Source organism: Ornithorhynchus anatinus, chromosome 14, assembly GCF_004115215.2.
Source record: "Ornithorhynchus anatinus isolate Pmale09 chromosome 14, mOrnAna1.pri.v4, whole genome shotgun sequence".
Classification (NCBI taxonomy): Eukaryota; Metazoa; Chordata; class Mammalia; order Monotremata; family Ornithorhynchidae; genus Ornithorhynchus; species Ornithorhynchus anatinus.
In genome coordinates this window covers 6,067,962-6,091,241 of record NC_041741.1, presented here as the reverse complement: position 1 = coordinate 6,091,241, position 23,280 = coordinate 6,067,962, and the positions used below count along the sequence as shown (strand labels likewise).

Here is a 23,280-nt window from a genome sequence, read left to right as displayed (position 1 = left end):
TTTTTGTTATAAGCCGAAGACAAGCCTCTTCAGTCTGGGTCTCCTTCCCCACAACTTCTCAATCTGTCAGGATACTGCTCTTCTTCCCAAAGTTGTTGGCGCTTATTGGATATCCTAGGGCTTCCTTGGCAAGCTCCAACCCTCTCAGAATGGTCTAGAATTCATAATTCTTCCCTCATTGGAGCCTCTCTCACAGGATCAGGTTTCCCATTTCCCTTTATGGCATACTACTAGCTAATCAGTGTCACGTACCTGCATTGAGCAAGTACTGGCATTTCTCCCGTAATGCAGTGGTTATGTTTCGAAGGGGGTGCAGGTGAATATTTTTACATATTTATCTGGACATTCGGCTACTTTAGATCCAGGGGATTCTCCTCTAAGAAAACGAGGTCTAGATCCCGACCCCAGCTCACAGACAGGGCTGGGTTACTTGTAGAAATGGTATTTATTGAACACCCACTGGGTGAAGTGCACTGTACTAAGCAACTGCAGGGGCCTGTTAAGGTAACTGGGACATTGTGTTGAGGTCCCTTTTAGCTATGAATTGATTTAATAGATAAAATTCTTCCCAACTTCTCATTTGGGGCAAGCAGCATGGCATAGTGCATAGAGCACTGGCCTGAGAGTCAGAGGTCGTGGGTTCTAATTCCTGGCTCCGCCCTTGTCTGTTGCATTACCTTGGGCAAGTTACTTTGCTTCTCTGGGCTTCAGTTACTTCAGTGTGTAATGAGGATAGGGACCGTGTCCAACCTGATTAGTGTATATCCACCGCAGCGTTCAGTTCAGTGCCTGACACATTGTAAGCGCTTAACAGATATCATAATTATTATTTGTGGGGTTCACTACCCCAGCAGGAATGCCCTTGGCTAAGCCAAGAGAGTGTGAGCAGAGCTATGCAGGACGGGATACAGTGGAGAACACGGAGTGAAAAATCAAACCCTCCTAAGGGCCTTTGGACCAAATCAAAATCTATACGGGGAACTCGGAGCCTCCCTCCGGAATCTCTGGATCATGCGATCTTCAGCCGGAGTAGATGTTTCTGGAAATGGTCGCCACTCCCCCGGGGATCTCTGGGCCTAGTAGAACCATAGCAGTGGTGGCCCCAGATGCCCCCAGGGTACTAATCTCAGTTGACATGGTCACGCAGAGAGCTCGGTTAGTGTCTGAAATGCTGTGTGGTTCTCAGGGTAGCGGCTCTGGTAGCCGCCGCCATCTTGGCCACCCATGTTAGCCAGGAATTTTCAGGATCTCTCCTGGCACTGTCCACCTCATGGAATGCCCCAGGTGATTCTGCAGACAGAAACCTTCACCACTGATGGAACTTCCCCAGCTCCTGTCCATTTCACCCGCTCCCTCAGCCGCAGTAAACCGTGGGGGTCGAAGGAAACCACTAGCCCGCCGATCACTTCCTTCACAGCTACTCGGTTCCTGAGTCCTCATGATTGGACAGAAGTCTCGGTGTCCATGCTTCACGTGGGTATCCTTATCGTTTATTCCTATAAGCTTAGTTTAACACCAGCTTTCAAAGTGAAGATACCGGGCAGACTTAAGAGAGTGTTAGTAATAGAAAACCTCGGTTGGGCTCCTGATTACAGGCAGCTGGGAAGAAGCGAGCGTTTCTGGGTTTTCAAGAATTATGTCATGTGGACTGATGAAAGAAATCTCACAGCATCAGTGCCATCACTATATTGTATGCTTGACAACTTAAAAACAGTACCAGACAAAAAGGGCAGAATTTAGAACAGTCTAATGGCTGTCCTGGCACACCCTTTTCTGACAGAAAAACATTTAGAAACAGGTTCGTGAAGGCCAATTTGTTTAAGCGCGGCAGTCTGACTCTCCATCCAGCTATAGATTCTGTTTGTTGGAGGCACTCTTGTGGAGTTCAGTCCATCAGAGTCATCTTCCTCTAGAGACCCTGTTGGACTACGATGGACTTGGCCCCTTATTCACCTCTGACTGATTGATCCCGATGGCAATTAGAACTGCCTTTTCACATCAGAGCAAAATGGGGCATCGCAAATAGTTACAAGTAATCAGTCTCGGTGAAATTAGACAACCAACTCTCTTATCTCAGGATTCAGCCTGCCTCAGTTCTCATTTTATCAGCGTGACTTACTTTTCAATCAGCTCCATGCTACTGTCTGAGGGAAATGGGGATGGCAGTGCTTTTTACACAGCACAATTAAATAATCTCCTCATTCCATTGCAGGGAGAAAATCAGTCTTCCCCTACACCTGATATTTACATCCTGATGTTTAAATAATGCAACTACCTGTGAGTGTTGCACATCCATTACACAAAGAATTTAGATTGGGAAGAGCTCCATCCTCCTCCAGCTTAAGTGAGGGTTATTTTTTGAAAAATGTAAATCTTAGTTTTCATCAGTTGGCGAGATCTCAGGTTGCCTCTGACACACTTCTCCATATGTTGTGAAAGAAGCAAGAAGCAGCATGGCTTAGAGGAGAGAGCACTGGCCTGAGGGTCAGAAGGATCTGGGTTCTAGTCCCAGCTCCTCCACTTGTCTGCGTATGACCTTGGGCAAGTCACTTAACTTCTCTGGGCTTTTTACCTCACCTGTAAAATGGGGATTAAGACTGTGAGCCGCACAAGGGTCAGGGGCTTTGTCCCAACCTGATTATCTTGTATCTATACCAACCTTGCATGTAGTAAGCGCTTAACCAATACCATAAAAACCCCACAACCCCCCAAAATGTCCATTGGTAACTTGATAGGTGATCCCCGACTGGTCTCCAAACGCAAATTATTGGGATAATGAAGGCGTAAAATTTATAGCTAAGCTTGACTTGACAGTGCTTGGTGACTGCCACCATAATGCAGCTAAGGGATGTTGGAGTAATAATAATAACGATGGCATTTGTTAAGCACGTGCTTTGTGTCAAGGATTGTTCTACGTGCTGGGTTGAATACTAGATCATCAGGTTGGACACAGTCTCTGTCCCACGTGGGGCTCACAGTCTTAATCCCCATTTTATAGATAACTGAGGCACAGAGAAGTGAAGTGACTTGCCCAAGGTCACACAGCAGATAAGTGGTGGAGCCTGGATTAGAACCCAGGTCCTTTGGACTCCCAGGCCCCTGCTCTGTCCAGTAGGCCATGCTGGAAGGTGGAGAAAAGCAAGCTTATTTGCGTGAAGCTTCCCTTGGTTGGACACCAAGATCTAGGATGGTCAGTCAGTTGTATTAATTGAGCGCTTACTGTATGCAGAGCACTCTGCTAAGGGCTTGGGGGAGAGTACAGTATAACAATAACAGTTGAGTTGAAGCAGCCAGCTAGACTGAGATGATCAGCGGTGAGTAGTAAAAGGGGTGGGAGGGCAGTGCCCTTGAGCTAGAGCCACCATAAAACTCTCTGCATCCGCACCCACACCCTGCAATGATGCCACAAAGGCCCTGCAGACTCCAAATTCTGTACGCAGACCAAAAAGAGTCACGCTCTCCCAAAATGGCTTTACGCTGCTCCCAGCTGCTTTGAGGGACAGAGCTGGCCGCAAAAAGTGTTCTGTGTCTGTTTTACATCCAGAAAGAGTTCTGTCAAATGGCAACGTGGAGACAAAAACAGGGTGCTTAATATAGTACATTAGATGATAATAGGATGTTCTGTTACACTTCGCTTCCAATGGGAAAAAAGGACCTCTTAAAAGTAACTAATTGGAAAAAAGCGCTTAACAATTCCAAGTGCTTAAGTGTTACTTAATGAAGCACAAAGAGCCCAAAATATTTGTTTTGCTTGATAAAATTGAGGTTATTTGTATCTTCTCTAAATTGGTTCTTATTTGCGTAACCAGAAGATGACATTTTAGTCCGCAAGCATGACCTATGTTTTATAATGACGAATAGGCATCTTTTTCCTGACGGATTTAAATTCCATGAAATTCCCACCAATGAGAAAAAAACTACTGTAGATTCTAAATTTTAGGTGAGAAAAATGAGTAAGAAATACCCTGCAGTAAAAAGGTCTTCAAGATCCCACCTATCCCCAATCCAATTGAGTAGTACAACTCACTTACCTTCAGTAACCAGCAAGAGCAAAGGGGAGAGTCCACCAAATGTTTGCCTCTATGTGAGTTGAGTGGGTAAGAAGGAAAAGAATAAAAAAGAACTATGGAGAGAAGAAAATGAAGATGGAAGGAAGAAAAATTGAAGGGGAGGTAGGAGATGAATGATAAAGACAGCTAATAAAACTAGAAGTATGAGAAAGCAGGGGTCAGACAGTGATGCCTAAAAGGAGCTTTCTGGGTTTCATCTGAGCTACTCTTCTAGATAGAGACCTGCCACAAGCCCCACTCTGAAAGAGATTATCCTCCTGAAACTGGCTTGGTTTTGAGAGCCGAAAAATTCCTGAGAAGAGTTCAGCCCGAAGAAAAACACCTTTCCCTTCTCTTCTAATGCTTCCTCTTTTCAGGGTCTCCTTGGCCTTTGAGATTACGCTATTTCAACCGCCCAGTCCTGTTGCCAGTATTTTATTCATTCATTCAATCGTATTTGTTGAGCACTTACTGTGTGCAGAGCACTGTACTGGGGACCTGGAATGTACAATTTGGCAACAGATAGAGACAATCCCTGCCCAACAATGGGCTCTCTTTACTCTCTCAGCCCCCTTTTGGTTCCTGTTATCAATCAGTGGCATTTATTTAGTATGGACCGAGCGCTGTAAAATGTGCTTGGAGAGTTACATTACAACAGAGTTTGTGGACATGTTCCCTGCTACAGCGAGTTTACAGACTAGAGGGGAGATAGAACAAAGATGGAGCCTCCCATCGGGCAGAAAGACGAGCCCCGAAACACGATAGCCCGTGTAGAAGAATTGATGATAGCTTTGATGGTTAGTACAGCATCACTCCCTCTCTCTCTTTCCTCTCTGTTACGTTCTCACTGGAGCGTGGACCAAGGAGCAGGCAGGGCTTGGAACACCTGGTGAAGTGCACGCGAAGCATTTGTGGCAGATGTGAACTCAGGCTAGTGCTGATGCTGTACCACAGGGACCCCTCTGTAGGCGGGCGAGAGGATAGAAGGGAGAAGAGGGGGGAAGAAAAGGAGGTAAACTGCAGATGTGGCAGTGGGCGAGGTGGGCAAGTCACTCCTTTTGAGGTTTTTGCAGAGAGAGAGAGAGAGAGATCTTTAATCCTCTGGGGCCTAAAACTCCTACTGAAGCCTTTCTAAAGACTGTAATAGAGATTTCATAAGAGAAAAGAGTATGCTCTTCCCCCCCATCTACCTTATTCTTCTCATTTTCTTTCTTTCGTCTGTCCTTCCTGTTCTCTCATCGTCCTTCTCTATTTCTCTTCCCTCATTACCTCAAGCCTTTCAGACCAATCATGGAGTGTTATTTATTGAGCTCTTACTGTACTGAGCACTGTTCTAAGAACTTGGGAGTATAATACAGTTGGTAGACACAATCCTTGCCCACAAAGAGCTTATAGTCAGACCTCACTTCCTTTTCCCTTCAGCCGGCCGTCACTTCTCCATCATTGCCTTTATTCGCTCTCCCTCGCTTCTCTCCACTTTTCTTTCCCCTCTCCAGGTTTCCAACAGGGAAGCCTTATGGCCCAGAGGATATACCAGAAGCCTGGGCATCAGAGGACCTGGGTTCTTATAGTGGCTCTGCCACTTGTTTGCTATGTGCCTTTGGACAAGTCCTTTCATTCTTCTGTGCCTCAGTTTCTTCGACTGTAAAATGATTAAATCCTACTCCCTCCTACCTAGACTGAAAGACAGTGTGGCTTAGTGAAAAGAGCATGGGCCTGGGAGTCAGAAGACCTGCGTTCTAATCCCAGCTCTGCCGCTTAACTGGTACATCACAGTTATTATTACACTATGAGAACCTTGTGGGATAGGGACTTTGTCCAACCTGATCATCTTGTTTCTACTCCAGTGCTTAGTACAGCGCTCGCCACTTACTAAGAGTTTAACAACTACCACGAAAAGGTGTCCAGGTGCTGGTTTCAGGCTCATTAACCTTCCCTTGTTCTTAGTGAAGTGAATACTTTTCAACAGTTCACACATTCGCTACTAGATTTTAAGCTCCTTGAAGGCAGGGATCATATCTGGCCTCTCGTACCATCCCAAATTCTTAAGTGCAGCACTCTGTCCACCATACGTGCTCTATAAATACCATTGTCTGGTTAATTTCCCAGTATTTACAAGATTTTCTACATCAGCCAAAAAGAAATTTTGTTCTACATACAGCCTACAGTAACCAGTGGATTCTCCCCAACCCCTTCCTTTCTCTTCCACCCTATTATTGCTTAATCATTCACATTATCAGCCTTTAGCATTTTCGTGCATGCCTAATTATTACCAACCCAAACTCAGGAATAGTCATATCACTAATTATGCTACCACTGATCCTCCAGATATGTGCAATTTTTATAGCAACCTTATTGTTTTAGAGAGGGTGCACCAAAGAGCAATTTGCATGATTCCAGAGTAACAGAAACATTGGCTCATCTAAAGAGATAGCATTCTTATAAAGGATAATTAGGTACAAACAAACTCAGGGGGGGAAAAAAACCCAACTAAGCTATGTCAGATGAAGAGGGTAAGATAGAGTAAAATATAACACCAACTTCATGAGGTTGGAGAAAATATATCTGTTCAAAAAAGATAGTCGAATATTTGGCCATTCGTCATGGTCACATCATACTTTTCAAAACATCTCTTATTAGAAAGTAGGAACATGGAGTCCTCTGCCTCTTTTCTGCTGTGTGGCTTTGGGCAAGTCACTCTCTGTGACTGTTTCCTCATCTCTGAATTGGGGATTTGATAACCTTTTTAACAGTATTTGTTAAGCATTTACTATGTGCCAAGCACTGTGCTAAGTGCTAGGGTAGCAACACGTTAATCAAGTCGGACCCAGTTCTTGTCCCACATGGGACTCATAATCTAGGGGGGAAAGCATGTACTGAATCACTAATTTACAGTTCTCCCTTCTCCCTGAACTGTGTGCCCAAGGAGGCAGGCACTTTCATGTGAGGTACGTAGTACAATGCTTGGCATATAGTGAGCACTTAACAAATACCCCAACTAGTATGATTCGTTACTGAGTTTTGAAAAAGAAGGATGTCTTAAGGATATGATGAAAGGAATGAAAGTAGGCTGGCCATATTATTTTAGGGGAAAAAAATAATCAGGCCCCTTCTCAGCATTGCTTGCCTCCTCTTGCCTCTGGCCAAATCTGACAGTGGAAAGAGACTGTAAGCCCGTCAGTGGGCAGGCACTGTCTCTATCTGTTGCCGATTTGTACATTCCAAGTGCTTAGTACAGTGCTCTGCACCTATTAAGCGCTCAATAAATACTACTGAATGAATGAATGAATGAAAGTGTGTGTGTTGGGACCGGGGGAGGAGTTTGGGGGCTGGGGTCATCGTAGGGTTCAGGTGCTGCAGCTTATAGGTACAGCTCTCTTCTCCATCCCCTACAATCTGAATTGTCTCCCAAGTCTGAGGCCTCGTGCACAATCCCAAAATATTCAACAAACTTGTCTGTTTGCCATTTTCCCGTAAGTGAATTGAAAATTGTTGCACCATGGCAAAATAGGCACATTTGAGGTTTTGCATTGAAATATACCTTGGTTTTGCTTTCTTTGGGTGTAAACTCTCAGCGATAGATTTCAGGTTTTTAGGGAAATCTTTTCAGTACGCAGAACTTTAATTGCGTATGTCTCGCACAAGATGGGTAACACACACATGTCTGGAGCAGTGTCCATTTAGCCCAATTCGGTGAGCAAGTGCTGCCTCGGAACACAGCAAGCTGAGACGTGGCCTTGCCTTGGTGGTGATTCCTTAGGTTGTGAGAGCCCTTTGGAGTCCAGAGACCACGTTTCCTTCTCACACCTGAATTTTTTCCCAGTATGGTCTTAGTAAATACCATTATTACCACTCCCAGTTGTGCCCTCTTCCAGACCCTGCCTGGGAAACAGGGCAGCATTTGATCCACACCCACTTCAAGATGGCATCTCCAGAATGTGGCCACCTAGCCCAGAGACCTCAGGCCCAAGCCCCCTTGGTCCACCATCCCGCTCTTCTGTGATACAGGAACAAGCTCATCCCTCTAGACTGTAAGCTCACTGTAGGCAGGCAGTGCGTCTACCAATTCTGTTCTATGTGCTCTCCCAAGTGCTTAGTACAGTGCTGTGCACACAGTAAGTGCTCAAACATGATTGATTGATCGAACGGATTTCCTCAGGCTGCTCCATGCCCTGTCAAGATCTGGCAGGTACCTTAGTGTCATTTTACTGTCTTCTTTCTGTTACTTATAAGTCAATCCCTGGAATCTGCTGAGCACTTTACTATGTTCAGAGAACTTCACTAAGCGCTTGAGAGCATGCAGTTCAACAGAGTTGGTAGGCACAATCTGTGATTGCAAGCTCCTTGAGAGCAGGGATCACGTACAGTACTCCAGTATACTCCCCCCAAGTGCTTAATACAGTGCTCTGCACCAGTAGGGCTCAATAAATTTGGTTGATTGGCAAGATTGATGAAGCTGAGGCGGAAGCCTAGTATTAGTAATAATAACGATAATGGCATTTGTTAGCATTTTCATGGTGCGAAGAACTGGGGCAGAAACAGATTGAATGCTGTCCCTAACCCTCCCAGGGTTTGCAGTCAAAGGAGAGCAAATATCTTAATGCCATTTTTTCCTAAGGAAACTGAGGCACAGGGAAGTCAAGTGGCTTACCTCAGATCACCCCGAAGGCAAATGGTGGATCCAGGATTAGAACCTCGATCCCTTGAAGTAGACTGCAAGCTTGTTGTATGCAGGCATCACTGAGAGGGGGTGTCATGTGTAAAGAAGGCTCCCACACCCTTGGGTGCAATTATACACAGAGACAAGTGACAGATTCCGCAGTTGTCTCGTTCTCTGTTTCGTACCAGAGCAGAGGATGTTCGAGAGTTTCCTCTGACAGTAGCTAATCCATAAAATTCCAACAGACTCGGATGCTGGCCAGGACTCTTGATTCTCTGCCACCTTTAAGTGATAGGGAAAAAAAAAGCTGACAGAGAAGTCACTCACCATTAGAAAAATCTTTATTTTCTTTCTAGTCTGACTTCCCACGGTGAACTTCAAGTCATCTTCCTCTGAACAGACATTTTCATTATTGAAACTTACCTAGAATGTTTCTGAAACTGAATCCTTATAGATTTAATTAGGGTTGTTTCTTATGATTTTAGATAATCTTATCAAGTGACTGTGATGACTTCAGCCCCTTTGGGCCTGGGGATTGTAAATCTCCTTCTCAAATGAAAGGTGCCAGTTGCAAACAAAGCTTTTTCTGTGAATTTTCAGTGCGTTGTGACTTCTGAAAATATTTTGACTTACATAGTGTTCTTCTAGAGGATTTGCATAGAAGAGTATCGGTGATGCGATGTTGAATTTAAATTATAGTGTGAATTACATTCCGTGATGTGAAGACCTCCTATAGCCATTACTGTATTAAATCCTCGGGGCAGCTTCCAGGCAGATGGGGAATTAAAAAGTTTTGTGTTTGTCCAATTTTTCACTTGTTGGCAGTTAGTACAAATGAAATTGTATTACAGGATGGAGTTGAACAATGCCCAATGCTTCAACTGTTGTCCAGGTAGCACAACAATGTCTTCATATTGATAATGCTGATACACTTTATTTTCAATCAGTCAGTAAGCCAGTGGTATTTATTGAGTGTTCAGAGTGTGGGGGTTACTGTACTAGATGGTTTGGAGGTTGTACAGTTCAGTGGAGTTAGTCGAGCCGATCCCTGCCTTTCATATGCCTACAGTCTAGTGGGGAAGATTGGCACTAAAATTGTTTACAAAAAAGAAGAAGAGGAAAAAAGAGTTAGGGCTTCAGCAATTGGCCCCATTTTAGGATTCTGGTGGATAGTGGAAGCAATCTCCTGACATTTTATTTCATTCCTTTAGGTGCTCATTAAATAGAACAAATCCATAGACAGAAAGAAGACCCCATTTAAGTATTGGCTTATTACATTTAGGAAAAGAAAAGCTGCTTTGAAGCTAAAGTTTTCTGATAACTTTTGGATCCTTATTTTGGGGTTTGGGGAATTTTGCCCTTGGCCAAATTCTTCAAAACACATGGCTGATAAAAGTTTTCTTAGTCATATGTTGTCATTGGGTAATAAATAATGGGATTTGCATGTTCTTATTTCACTCTTTTCTTTTGTTTTTCAACTGCAGAGGTGACAACTATAAAATGAAGATTACAGAGATAATTTCAGCCCTTTCAGAGTTAACACAAATGTTATCCATTACATGCAGAGATAACAATAATCTCTTTGCCTCCTGTGGAGAAATGGATTAAGAATTCTGATTTTAAAGTGATTTGTATTCGCATGTGGCTTAACTTTTATTACCTGTGATAGATTCCTCAGGCGTAGCAGAAAGAAGGTTTTGAGGATAGCTTAGCTGCTTCAGCATACCTCATTAATTGAAGGGTTTGAGGAAATTAATTTTTTTTAATGATATTTGTTAAGTTTCAAGCACTGTTCTAAGCCCTGGGGTAGGCACAAGGTAATCAGGTCAGATAGAGTCTCTGTCCCACATGGGGCGCACAGTCTAGGAGGGAGAACAGGTATTGAATCCCCCTTTTGCATTTGAGGAAACTGAAGCACAGAGAAGTGAAGTGACTTGCGCAAGGTAACACAGCAGGCAAATAGACTAGCTATAATTGGCACCCAGGTCTTCTGGCTCCTAGGCCTGTGCTTTGTCCACAAGGCCATGCTGCTTCTCATGAATCTTGGTTGGATTCATTCTAGGTCCCATCATGACAGCAGTCTCCAGTGCACTCTGGGATTGGATGTGAAATTTAGGCTTTCATGAAGATAGGGACCGTATCTCTTACTTCTGTTGCTCTCCCAAATGATTAGTCTAATTATCTGCACAATGGAATTAGTCAGTAAACAAAACTTGAATAAATGAAAAGAGTTGAGCTTTTGACACCCTATTCATGAATGCGTGACCTTTGACATCACTTTGAGTGCAGTATTTTTTACTCTGCAGAAATGTGGATACTCCATTATATTTGGTCCAAATTAGTTTTCCTAGGTAAACTATTCACATGAAAAAATTGTGATTTAGTAGCAGTTGCCCCCAGGAACTGTCCATTTCCTGTGGGGGATCAATTAAGGAGTGAAGGTGAATAATAAACAAAACCATGCTTACTTTAATGAAAGGGTGGTGCCTGAGAAGTGAGGAATATTATTCCACTGGAATTTTTGTGGTGCTGAATCAGGGTCTTTGAAAGCTGGCGTATCTTTTACAAGTTAAAGAGTGATGATGCTTTAAATGGAGGCCTCTGCGTAAACAACACCAGCCAGTATTGAGTGTGCCCAGAATGTTCTGGTTTTTGAGATGATGAATTCTATGGAAAGTTTGAGAGGACTGAGGGTAATTTTTAAAATAATTTTTATTGGAGAGTTGTCTCGATATTTCACCCTCTTTTGGTTCCAATCCATCACGACGATCACTTCTCCCTGGTCAACTGGATTTATATTCTTGCTCTATCACTTTTGAAGGATTGCAGGATCAGCCTTCCATTCTTAGTTAGATTAGTTAGATTTCATTTTCAAAAGGTCATGACCCTCCTTTTCTAAAAGATGACAGTTTCTATCAATTCCCAACTATTACACGGAGATTTAAAAGGTGTATTATTCTGGTATACACGACTAAGTTAATGTTACCGAAGGTGTATAATGCTTATGTGATCCAATAGAGAGTGGGAGGCAGAGGGTCTTAATAAAATGTACTTTTGAAAGGCATAATTCACCTTGAGTGAAAGGAGACACTTTATCCTAATTATGTCTCTTCTCCACCCTCTCTCAGGTCCAAAGCAATTGAAGTATATTGCCTTTGGAGTGGAGTCCAATTTTGATCTTATTAAAATTACGATAAACTGTAGTTAGACCAGTGTTAGTTACAAAGATGAGAAAGGAGAGAGAGGTCAAGAAAGAAAAGGCACCAAACTGGGATTTGTTTAGTGAAAAATAATTAAGTGAAATATCATCCTATGCCATATAAGTTTCTCGTGCAACGCTTTCAAAAGTAGAGTTCAGCCACAAAGTAATAGGAGACAGGGTAATAAAGTGATATTATCGGTTTCCTATCAAGGAGTAGAATTAACAATCTTTTCCGTGTAGTAAATTTTAAAAAGTCTTCAGGTACAAAGGTGAAATTCAGGATATCATATAAATTGTATCCTTCGAGGTTGAAATAAATAACTTTAGTAGGCCATGAAGACATCTTTAGGTGTTAATTATGCCAGCGATTGGGTTCGTTGGTCTTCTGATTCTTGTCTTCCCTCGAGCTGAATTTATAATTAAATTGATCTGGCCTTGTCCAGGCTGTGGAGTGCCTCAATAATTTGCAATTTGTGTGTTTTTTGAGAAGCTGAGACGATTATTTCTGGTATCTACCATAATCTATGAAAATATATTTATACATATTTTAAATGCCTTACTTCTAGACTGTGTGCTTGCCCCCTAGACTGTAAGCTCAATAGGGACAGGGAATGTGTCCTACCAAGTTTGTCGTATCGTACTCCCCCAACCGCTCAGACAGTGCTCTGCACGTGGTGGGCTCTCAATAAATGCCATTGATTTGAGAATGTGTAGTGATATGTCATATCCTGTGGGTTGGCAAATGATAACACATAAAGAAAAGAGGTTTTCACTTACCACATTACTAACCTTCGCTTAAAGTTGTTGCTTTGGTCGAAAAGGTTTTGATGTAAGGCACGTGGCATGTTCCAGGCACTTTGTGAAGTCCTGGGGGTAGAGTCATGATAATCAGGTGGGACACAAAAGCTGTAGGTCCTCTCCCTCAGTACATTCCACCCCACACCTCACCGCGGGGTTGGGGATAGCCTCTTGGCTCCGCCACTGTGGTTGAAGATTTCTGCCAAGGTTGTCTCGTGTGTTGCACGGGGTCAGAAGGAGTCCCGAGAATGGGTCGTGAAATCACCGGCAGGAAGCAACCGTCTTCCGGTTTGTGGCACTAGGGCTCGGCGTCGGCACAGGTCTGGGTCACTTTGGCTGGAGATGGGCTTCCTAGCTAAAATGCTCAACCCGCACCCCCTCCCCAGCTACTCGCTTCTTGCCGCCTCTGCCCCAGTGGGAGCACGGCAGGCAATGATGAACAAACGTTAGTGGTGTTGCATAAACCACCAGTGGGTTCCTGTCTGAGGTGGGTCCGGGAATTTTTGCCAAAGAGAGGGTTGGATGATGCACGACTGCTGAATTAATTGGGTCTGAACTTGATACCATGGTGATACCACACTCTTTCAGTCTCTCAGATTAATCTCTCTGCCTTCTGGTCTCCCCCTGTTTCATTGGTCAATGTGCTACTCTGGTAACAGGGATGTCAGTGACTGCATTCAATTCTGGGTAGCTCACGGAGGTATTTGCTTAGTGGAGTTTTGTCAGGAGTGGCTAGTGAGGGCGTTGGTCTGTTCTTTCTCAACAGTGCTGGAAACTTGAAAAAAAAAATTCTCTTCAGAAATCTGGTGGCTTCCCACTACCACTCCTGACCTGGAAGGCCAGCAGGCTTTAATTCATCGCCCCTCTCCCAGCCCCACAGCACTTATGTACATATCTGTAATTTGTATATTTCCATTAATGTGTGTCTCCACATCTACACTGTAAACTCGTGGTGGGCAGGGAATCTTTCTGTTTACTGTTATATCGTATTCTTCCAAGCGCTTAGTACAGTTCTCTGCACAAAGTCAGCACTCAGTAAATAGGATTGAATGAATGAATGGATGAATGAGATGGGAACAGGAGGAGATGGGCCAGGAATAGCCAGCCAGCCACTGAAGAAAATCCTGGGCCCATGGCTCAGGGCGTTGGGATGGGATAAAATGGCAGAAGCAGGGCTGGGCCTCTTTGTAGCCAGGGACATCAGACCCCCAAAAACCCATTCTGAGCCTTCTCCTTATGCCTGAGCTGAGATTAAGCTGCTTCTGACTTACTTTCAGCCCTGGTCCTAGGACTATTTATCAGGCCAGGGCACTTCGCTGGCTCTGAGAAGCAGTTCATAATCATCAACTGTCCTGGGAGTGACGTAGGTGTCGTGTATCTACCTCAGTGCTTGGGTCCATGCTTGGCACATAGTAAGCACTTAACAATCACCACAATTATTATTATTATGCTGGAGGTCAGGAAATCATTTCTCTAGGTTCAGAGAATTTAAGTCCAGCTAGAAGCAGAGAAATAGATGACTTTTGAAGAATCCCATCACCCTTGAATTCTGCACTTCTATGTTTCCGTGTCTCAAACTCCCAACCCTCTCACCCTAACATCGCAAGTTAAATGAATAGTCAATTTATTTCTACTCCTACTCATTTGAAAAATGTCCCTTAGGAGAGATGAACATCACATACAAAAGTAGCAAGTCCAATTTTCCCAAAACATTTATTCTTCTGAGTGTTGCAGCTGCCTCCTATTAAGATAAGCGAGAGAGACTGACTTTTTAACCCCCACCTCCCCAGGAGAGTATTTTCTGTGATTCTGTGCTCTCTGAAATGCAGATACAAAAGTAAAATCAATGTTTCTGCCATAATAAAACTGGAATAAAAGCCTTTTACCTGCTGTTGGAAACCCCATCTCATATGCTCTTTTACCTTGGTGATCTTTTGATAGTAAATTCTCACTGAAACCAGATGTACATTACAGGTTTGGGTGGCTATATAGTTTATCAAATCAAATTTTGTGAACTTGTCAAACAACAAACTTCTCAAGAATTCCTATGTATCAGTGGAAACTAATTTGGGTACCTTTGGTCTGAAGAAAAGATAGCGTGAATAGCTCAAAATAGTACAGCCTTAAAATGTGTATATTTTATGAAGATTTTAAGAGCCCATTTTCATGAATAGCTGCTGTTTGGGTTTTTTTTTTTTAAAAAAAAAGACTTGTTCTAAGCCATGAGATTCAATATAGTGACCACTTCAACATTCTCTTTTCATTTTATATAAAGTAATGCCATATTTCCCTTCACTTTAATCACGATCCCACCATGACGATTTAATAAAGCTCCTTGAAGTTCAGCCATCCAACACTAAATTTAACGGTGTTCCCACTGATTACACCATCTGTGAAAATATCTTAAAACTGACTTTTGTAAACAGAATCAAGCACTGCAGAGCTCACCCATAAAGACAGTTACCTTGACTGATACAGCTCTCACAGAAAACATCACTAAGCACGAGACAGAAAAAGGGGGTAGGTTACAAAATCTGCTCAAAGTCCAATTTTAAATGTCTTATGCCTTTTGAGGCACTGTACCCCACTACCTCATGAAGACTATATTAATGAGTAGTCATTGTAAAGGTATTTATTGAGCTTCTACTGAGTCAGCAGACTGTACCAAGCACTTGGGAAATCACAAAAGAAGCTTGCAAATGATTAGAGGGTTGATGCTGCATGTATTTCTGGGCTGGATCCATTAAGAAATAATTTTATTGAGTTAGTAAGGAAAAGGATTTTCTATAAATTTGGTTTTAAACTTTTTGGAATGCTCCCACTAATAGCGTGGCCGAAGGAAACAGGGTGGCATGAAGGACAATTCTGCAGCTACTTTTGAAAAACTCGGGCCTTCTACCACCAGAATTAACAGTCCGAATACATCGAAGCAGCATGGCTCAAAGGAAGGGGCACGGCCTTGAGAGTCATCGGACATTGGTTCTAATCCCGGCTCTGCCACTTCTCTGCTGTGTGATCTTGGGCAAATCACTTCACTTCTCTGTGCCTCAGTTACCTCATCTGTAAAATGGGAATTAAGGCCCTGAGCCCCATGTGGGACAGGGACTCTGTCCAACCTGATTACTTTCTATTTACCCCAGCTCTTAGAACAGTACTTAGCACATAGTAAGCACTTAACAAATACCATTATTGCTATTATTATGTTGATGGCTAGTGTCAGGAACGTGTCTACCAACTATGTTATATTGTACTCTCCCAAGAGCTTGGTACAGTGCCCTATACACAGTAAGTGCTGATTAGACTGTAAGCCCGTCAAACGGCAGGGACTGTCTCTATCTGTTGCCGACTTGTTCATTCCAAGCGCTTAGTACAGTGCTCTGCACATAGTAAGCGCTCAATAAATACTATTGAATATTTATTATTACAATTTATTGCCATTGTTCTTGTCTGTCTGTCTCCCCCGATTAGACTGTAAGCCCGTCAAACGGCAGGGACTGTCTATCTGTTGCCGACTTGTTCATTCCAAGGGCTTAGTACAGTGCTCTGCACATAGTAAGTGCTCAATAAATACTATTGAATGAAAGTGGTCAAAAATGTGATTGAATGTGTTTGCTATTGTTAGCTATGAATGCTGTTGCTATTGGACTTAGTGAAATAGTGAAGGGTGGAGTGCTGGGAGAAGAATGTTATACCAAATTCTTCATTTTCTCATCGTTTTATTTTCTTTTTCCATAGGGATGGTGGGGATAGAGTAAAATGATCAAAATACGTTTAGGAAAATGAGTTGTATACTCAACATGAAGGCATCCTCCAATTAAGATTGCTGAAAGCAGGAAACGATTGAGAAATGCATGGCTTAAAATGGCAGATGCTTGAAGAGGAAACTGGTGAGTTATTATAGGTAACAGACACTCTGTCACCTTCGGAATATGTTCATTATATCGGCCCCATTAATTGCTCAAGTAAGCTGTTAGTTGTCAAGTGGCTTCTCTTTGGTGAAACTGAGTAATGCTAGAAAAGCAAGATGGAGGTTTTAGGGGGGAGTGCAGAAAGTGAATGAATGTCTTCCCTCAAGAGTTTAGTCCTCATCTGGGAGAAGTACAGAAGTTGAAGCTGTACAAACAGATTCTTGGTGATGCAAAAAAAAAGAAGGATGTTTCTAAGGTCTCTTGACCTGTTGTTCTTGAGGCTGGTCAAAAGGTTTGTGTTTTGAGTTGAAAGCGTGAGTGTAGATATGTTGTGGTGGTTTCCTGAGACAATACACTTGTCAAAAATGGTGCGTATGGAAAGCTTTAGGAATTATTCCTGCCACAATGTCTCATCTACAGGTTTGAAAGCAGTGAAATGGGGAAGGGAAAAGTTGGCACAGTGCAGAAAGGAAAGGGAAGAGGAAGGTGCTTTCTTCATCAATTCCAAGCTGGGATGTAGATTTCTAAATAGTGGTGGTGGTCTTGGTTGTAGGAGATATTATAAAGGTATTTAATGAAGTCCATTGAAGGGCCGTATTTTAGAACCAGGTTCGTGTTCTTTCCACAGACTCCCAGGCCCTCAAAGCTTGAGCTGACATCTTTTATTTCTATCTTATGTTCCTAAGCTCTGTGTTGCAGTGGTCTGTAGTATTAGGTGATGATGATGATGGCAGTTTGAATGCCCTGAATGTACTCAACTGACATATGGCTTTTCCCAACTTCTGGCCAACCTGATTAAATTGTTAATAAAGCTGCAAGTCCTCTTGACGATGTGCTTTTTTTTCTTTCTTAGAGGCAAAAAGAGAACAATTTAATTCTTTGGAATGGTTGATTGGGGTGGCCGTATGGTCTAGTGGAAAGAGCACCAGACTGAGGGGGTGGGAGATCTGGATTCTAGTCCCGGCTCTGGCTCTGACCTCCTGGATGAGGGTGACCTCGAGCAAGTCACTTGCCTCTTCCGTAGCTCGGTTTCCTCACTCGTAAAGTGGGGATAAAACACCTATTCTCCCTTTATCTCAAACTTTGAATGCTGCTGGGAGCAGGGACCGGTGTCCAATCTGATTGTCTTTAATCTACCCCATTGTTTAGCACAGTGCCTGACACATAGTAAGTGCTTAAAAAATATGGTAATCATTATTATTGGATCCTTTGAACACTCTATGCTCCTTCCACCCCTACGCCCGTGTATTACTTTCCACCAACATTTTTCTAAGGGTAGAGGAGATTCCCAAGCTGTATTCCAAGCACTTGATGAACCCAGTTAAACAATAACAGTGGACACTTGGGAATATTATCAAAATAGGTCTCTGGAATCCACAGGCTCCATGTTTTTTAAAGTTAGGAAATACAAATGCCTGAAAAGAAAATGAACTGAGTAGCAAAGTGAGAACATGAACGGTGATGTTAGCAAACGAGTGTTCACGGCTCAGGATTTTCAAAGGCGATATTAAAATTGAGAAAGACAGAGGAAACTAAAATTGTTTCACGGTATAAACATTGCCTGACTATAATTGAATTAGGCCCAGGCACATCTGTAATCTAACGGACTGGAGCTTGGAAAAGACCTTAAGGAAAAAAGTGCACACGCATTCTCTTTTTTTCCCCCATAATTGCACCGTTTCCCCCTCGAAACATAAGAAATACAGATGAATGTCAAAACCCCATTTCTAGGTCTTTCCAGGAGAGTCAGGAAATTGGTGGGTGGAAATGAAGGCCTTGAAGATGGGGAGACAGTTTGGTCTAATGGGGAAGCCCAGGTTTGAAAGTGAGGAAATCAAGTTTGATTCCCTGTTCCATCACTGGCCTGATGTATGACCTTAGGCAAGTCACTTACCCTCCCAAGACCTTGGTTTCCTCATATGTAAAATGGGAATAAGATAGATTGTGAGTACCCTCTATGGGACCTGAGCTGTATCCGATCTTGCAACCTTGTATCGACCCCAGCATTTAGAACATAGTGAGCACTTAAATGCCATTATTAATATTATTGAAATGAACTTTAAGCCACTATGAGACTTTTCAGTGCACTAACCAATAATTCCTTGGGGGAACACGCCTTCTAAGAGTCTCCCATTTAAGGGCTTGTTATTTTTCCAATTAAATTTGATATTGTTGCTACATAAGCTTCTCAATCACAGAAAAGAAAAGGAACCTCCTGCAACTTCCAATTTGATAGTGACAGTATTTATATTCAGTATCTACTGTATGTATAGCACTGTACTAAGCGGTGGGAAATGAGTCGTGGATGAAGGGATGAAAAGGTCCATGGTCCTCAAGGAGGTCAGAGTGTAAGAAACCTGTCTTATTTCAATAACTTTTTTATCCTTAGTAAGCACAGGGCAGAATATCTGTAATTGTTTAAGACCTTGCTAAGCTAACTGAGTCTTCTTTTCCTCCTTAAAAAGTAAACCCGTTACCCACATGTCAACACCCTTACTCATCTCCCTGAATCAGATTTCCAATTAAGGGAATCTGAAATTTTGATCGATTCCAAGGCCACCATCAAACCAAATACTTTTTGGCTGGATAAGATTTAACTGCAGACAATACAACAATACATATGAGTTTAATCTTCTTTCATTACTGTTTCCTTTTATTTGCATGCTTTATTAGACAGGCTCATGACACTTGGGGATTCATTATTCTCTGCCATTCTGAAAATAACAAGACATATAAAACACTTAAGGAGTCTTTCCATCCATCTTTGTGTGAGTCGTATCTTCATCCATCATTACGATTAGGAAGTAGAAAAATGAGCAAAGACATTGGAAAAAAAGGATCTTGTGAAGGAAGGGAGCACCTAAAATCAAATGATCTGAAAGAGAATTGATTCTTCCTCTCTAGAATGATCAGACCCACTCAGGACTGTAAGCTCACTGTGGGCAGGGAATGTTTCTGTTTATTGTTATATAGTACCTCCCCATGCACTTAGTACAGTGCTCTGCATACAGTAAGTACTCAATAAATACAATTGATTGAAGTAAATGAATATCAAAATTAATCTTTTGCTTAAATCTAGTGGCCCATTTTCTTCCAAGTCCCACAGGTTGGAAAGAGCTTGATCTTGGCGTGAAACGGGAAGAAGCGTGACCTCATATCTAAAATCACTTTACCCTCTATTTGTTCAGCACTAAAATTTTCCCCAAAGTGCTTCCACCTCAGTTATCTTACTTTAGACTCACAACTTCCTAGGGAGGTAAGTAGAAACAGACATTACCATGCCCATTTGACAGATCAAGAAACTGAGGCACAGAAACTGAAGGGACTCATCCAGGTCAGTGGCAGAACTTGAGATTGGAACCCAGGACTCCTGACCCTCCATCCCACATTCTTTCCACTGGACCACACTGACTCTGTGGCAAATCCTTGACTGCCTCAACCTCCATGTTGGATGCATTCTGTTCCTTTGGTAGGTGAACTCATGCCTCCTGAGACCACGGGCCTCCTGTAAGAACCAAGCTTGTTTCATTCTAAATATTTTAATCACCCGCAAACACCTCAAGCTTTACAGCAGGTTATTGATATCTTTTTGCTGCACAAAATGGGATGCGACTCCTAATGCATCTGCCAGGAAGGGGAAAATAATAATTACTGTTTTCAGTGTAGACTGTAAGCTCTTTGTGGGCAGGAAGTGTGTCTACCAATTCGCTATTATATTCTTCCAAGTGCGTAGTTCAGTGCTCTGCATTTGGTAAATACCATTGATTAGTAATTGTGGTATTTGTTAAGCGCTTTCTATGAGCTAAGCACTGGGATAGGCACTGATCAATTGGGTCTGGTCTGGTCCCTTAGATTGTAAATCCCATATGGATTATGTACAGTGTCCAATCTCAAAATCTTATACCTATCCCAGGGCTCAGTATGGAGTTTGGCACATTGTAAGAGCTAAGAAAAATATTATAATTATTACCTTTAATTATTATTACTATTATTCTTGGGTCACAGTCTTTCCCACAGGGGCCTAACAGCCTAAGGGAGAGGAAGAGGACTTTTTGGGGAGAAGGAAGGCGAGGCGTGTTCCCTATTAAATCTTCTTTGCTCAACTTATGTTGAAAAAGAGAATTAACTTTTTGCCAGCAAATTCAAATGTTCTGAGACAGGGTTTAGGAAGGTCATGGATGAGCTTGCAATCTGCTCTGCACCGCAGGCTGGAATTTTAATGCCTTCTCAATCAGCAAACTTTCCTTCCTCGAGCCCCTTCCAACCTCTCCCCGAGGTCCAGACTGGTTCCGTCGACCGTATCTCCAGCGTCGAACCACCGAAACACCAAACTCCGATATTTCGAGAGGCCGGCGGGTAATTAAGAGATTGGTTGATCCATCGATTGGCTTAAGGTGCTTCCCGCATCATCCGAGCGATACTGACATCTCTCATCAGCTGCCGACTAATAGAATTCTAATTCTGATGACTGTCGAGGCCACAACAGCCCGGCTCTTATCGTCCGCCGACAGCACTCCATTCTTTTCCCAGCAGAGGGTGACCTGTCGACAACCTCCAGCAATCGAAAGAAGTCAGCCTGAGTAGTAATACATCACCAGCCCTGGGAACAGAGGATAGCGAAATCATTCATCATGGTACGTTTCCCTGGTATGCAAGGCTAATTAGTATTATCCTACCGGAGAGGAGCGAAGTAGAGCTGGAAACATTTTTATCAAGCTGGTGTGAAACGTTTTTCAAGGTTGCCCCACAGAGCTATCTCATTTGCTAAAGGGGCTGACTGACCCAGTGTCCAAGGAGGTACTTCTTGGAGCAGAGAGGGGATGGAGTGAAAATGCCAATTTTTAAGGTAGATTATGAGTTCACAGGACCATGAGGGTGGCTCAGTGGAAAGAGCCCGGGCTTGGGAGTCAGAGGTTGTGGGTTCTAATCCTGGCTCTGCCACTTTTCAGCTGTGTGACTTTGGGCAAGTCACTTAACTTCTCTGTGCCTCAGTTACCTCATCTGTAAAATGAGGATTAAGACTGTGAGCCCCACAGGGGACAACCTGATCACCTTGTATCCCCTCCCCAGCGCTTAGAACAGTGCTTGGCACATAGTAAGTGCTTAACAAATGCCATCAGCATCATGAGCGAATCCCTGGATTTCCAGGCCTAGGTTTGTGTTGCTCTTTTTTATTAAAATAAAAACCCCAAACCAAACCAAAAAAACCCAGTTTTATTTGTGCATACATAGTGTCAGTCACTGTGTTCTAAGTGCTGAGGTAGATACAAGTTGACCAGGTTGGATACAGTCCCTATCCCACGTGGGGCTCACATTCTTAATCCTCATTTTACAGATGAGGTAACTGAGGCACAGAGAAGTTAAGTGACTCCCCAAGGTCACACAGTAGACAAGTGGAGGAGCTGGGGTTAGAACCCCACTCCTGCCACTTGTCAGCTGTGTGACTGTGGGCAAGTCACTTCACTTCTCGGTGCCTCAGTTCCCTCATCTGTCAAATGGGGATGAAGACTGTGAGCCCCACGTGGGACAACCTGATTCCCCTGTGTCTACCCCAGCGCTTAGAACAGTGCTCGGCGCATAGTAAGCGCTTAACAAATACCAACATTATTATTATTATTAACCCAGGTCCTCTGACTTTCAGGCCCATGGTCTTAGCCCTAGGCCACACTGCTTTTCTTTCTATTGGAGAAGGCCTACTTCTTCAGCTGATTGGTTCTTCAGGGATCCACCTTCTGCTTCGCCTATGGGGGAACTTTTGTTTGAGCATGTGAAAACCCACCTGAAGGCATATGTATTCCCTCCCTTAGGAAAATAGGAAAAGGAGGTGCATATATAGCCTTATTTAGAATGGCTTTAGAGTAGCACTCGGCACTGGAAATATTTCCACAGTGATCCTTTTTCATTCCTAAGGGCCAAAGATCAGAAAGACATCCTTGAGATTAGGTGAGGAAGGGATCCCCAGGTGTTAGGACTCTCCATGAACTATGTATGAAACTCCACAACCTAACAGAAAGACCACAGAACTGGGAATCAGAACTTGGGTCCTAATCCTGCCTCTGCCACTTGCCTGCTGTTTGACCCCGAGCATGGCATTTCACTTCTCTGTGCCTCGGTTTCCTTATCAGTACAAAGGGGAATTAATTACTGTTCAGTGTCCCCCTTAGACTATGGGCCCTGTGGGGAACACAAACCGTGGCCCATCTGAGTGAATTGTATCTGCGCCAGTGCTTTGCACACTGTTTAATGCACGGGAAGTACTTGTATCCAGAATCCAAACAGTTGGATTCCCTCATGTGCCCATCTCTTCCAAAAGAGTCTAGTTAGAAAGAAAACAGAGCTAAGAAGAGATCTAGAAATGTTTTCAAAGTGTTGCCCATCAAATCTGTTTCTCCACTCTCAGCTGAGAAGTCTGTGTAGAATATATTGGTTTTCCCTCACTGCCCTTTGTTTATCCAGGCTCATTGAAAGAATTTGCTCTGTGCCAAAAAAACAGAGAATTGGACACGCAACAGGCAGACAGAGATGAGAGCAAATCATTTGAATAATCCTGCTGGGTAAACTGCAACTCTATTTTCCTCCTGACCCAGTGTCGTCATGTAGATTGGAGCCGGTTGATGGAAAGCCCATCTTCAGCGAGCATTAATCTATTTTTAATTGTGCCTT

The 23,280-nt window shown here is 43.1% G+C and overlaps 1 long non-coding RNA gene across 1 annotated transcript in view; it reads left to right on the top strand.

Annotated features, from left to right (window-relative positions):
- The window catches only part of LOC120638794, a 285,479-nt gene that overhangs the window by 63,560 nt on the left and 198,639 nt on the right, over positions 1-23,280 (top strand). Inside the window, exon 6 of the long non-coding RNA XR_005660742.1 lies at positions 16,445-16,596. This is a non-coding gene — a long non-coding RNA (uncharacterized LOC120638794). The remainder of the gene's footprint in view (positions 1-16,444; positions 16,597-23,280) is intronic.